This window comes from Echinops telfairi, unplaced genomic scaffold (genome assembly GCF_000313985.2).
Source record: "Echinops telfairi isolate 266 unplaced genomic scaffold, ASM31398v2 ScPeMD7_3533;HRSCAF=4204_0, whole genome shotgun sequence".
Taxonomy (NCBI): domain Eukaryota; kingdom Metazoa; phylum Chordata; class Mammalia; order Afrosoricida; family Tenrecidae; genus Echinops; species Echinops telfairi.
In genome coordinates, this window is record NW_022107431.1 from 77,734,011 (window position 1) to 77,736,214 (window position 2,204).

Below are 2,204 nucleotides of genomic sequence, written 5' to 3' on the forward strand. Positions count from 1 at the left end.
GGCATGATAAACCTATCACATCTTCCTTAAAAGAACTTAAAGTTTAGATGAGATATTTTATATTCAAATATTAATGTGTCAAGGCAGAGTGATAGGTGCATATCACAAGACACTAGGATTGGCATACAATGGCAATGATTATTAGATAATAATTGTAATGATGTGGATTACACTAATAGCAAATACTTACATAACACTTGCTATTTATCACCTATAATGTCTTTACCTAGAGTATGCATAATTTCCCCCTGGTTTATAGATGCTGAATGTGAAGCACTTGAAAGTGAAGTTATTCGTCCAGAGTCATACATCTTGAAAGCAGAAGGATCAAAATTAAAGGTCAGAAGAAACTGGAGGTCAACCAAGAAAATTTGAAGGGACTTTGAAAAAAGGAAGAGGGAGTTCTTAACAGAGTCTTCAATAGAAGAGGTTCTGGTTAGACAGAATATCTCTTAGGATATGAGAAATAAGGTAGTCATCTTGGAGTATAGAGGAAGTGAGATTAGAAAGAGTAGCTGGGCAAGCTAGTGTTAGGTCTTGATGGCAGAGTGGGTATTTTGGGCGTAATGTAGTAGTCAATGGAGAAGACTTGAAGACTTTGAACAATAGTGTCCCATAACAGAAACATGAACTTCTGAAAGACAATCTAATAGAGGAATCAGAAGAGAAAACAAATCCCCAAACCAAGAGCATTAACCATCTCTGATTAAAAGTATACAAAGTGCAGTCATTTCAAAACCACTCAAACATGTGTTATGATTTCATAATTGTAAGAGTTAGGAAAATGGAATGTAACAGAGCATTATTTCAGGAATTGAAAAATAGACTTCTTCTGGCATTCTAAATCTAACTAATTTATTGTGGCCTCTTTGAGAGTTGTGTTGAGAAGGATTCTGAAATCATAGGAAAGAAGAGTAGAAAAGTCAGCGTCAGGGTTGGGAATGGTAGTCTAAGAGCCAGCGCATTGCCACCCTAACTCTCTATGCCTAACACTGTAATGGACATAGAAGCGTTACGGATTGTCTTAATCAAAACTGTGCCCACGCCCAAGGTAGCCCAAAGAACACACCGTGGAAGGAAAACCTAAAAGACTGATGGTATTACCAAAACCTCAGTAGAACTGCATGTCTCAGACCAGGGGACTTCACTTGAGCAGTGAGAATTCGTTTTGTCTATTATGTCAAAGGAGAACTACATAAGGCTCTGTGTCAATGGTAAAGCACTATTTGTGTTCAGGCTTTCAATAATAATTCATCTCATGAATCTAAATCTTAAATCATAAAATATAAACATAGATGCTTTTGAGAATGTAGTTTATTAATCATTTACCAGATTCTTCTTTTACCTATAGATTTCTTTTTGCTGAACTGGGAGACAAATATATCCTTTCCTGACAGGAAATTCCCACCATTAAAGACTTTCCATCTCTCATAATCCCATGCCCTGAGTTAGTTTAAACTGCAATCTCCAGTTTAAAACGGAGCATAGGTCATCTATTAAAACCTTCCCAAGAGAAATGCTCCTTTTTAGGTTCTAAGGCTAATTCATTAATTAAATAGCTGACACTACCCATGTACGATCATTTTAAAAATCAGTTTAGTGGGGGAAACAATTGATTTACAAAGTGAATATACATTAAATGAGTAACTCCAGTTAGACAACCCCTCAGTTTACCAAATTATCTCACTCCCGTTGGCACCAAGTTCCAGGTGCTTCATCAATTCCGTAGCACTCCTAGTGCTGAAAGGTCATTTGATAGCTGCGGTGACCCAAGGGCAGAGAGAATTAGCTGTTCCTTTGGTGCCAGATTTGGCTCACCTAATGAAATATAAGGATGTAATCCAAGTTCTAGGGGCAAATAAGATATTCAACTTGCTAAACATGACTCTTAGCATTCTCATCTTTAAGAACTATTTTGGAAACTGGTGGTAATATTTCATTTATAGAGGCTAACCAATATTAAACGATTATAATTTACATTCTTATTCTAAAGAAAATGCTTTGAAATATGCCTTCTAGTTCAGGTATATTTAATCTTCATCTGTACATAACAGGCGTTATAGGATTTAGTGAGAGAAGAGGCAGATTATAACAGTGGCACTGAAGTTTGATCAGAAGGCTGTTTATCTCTAAGATTCCAATACCTGAGTGAAATCTCCCAATTTATTCCCCTGAATTAATTGCATTTATGTAGATAGAGTCCA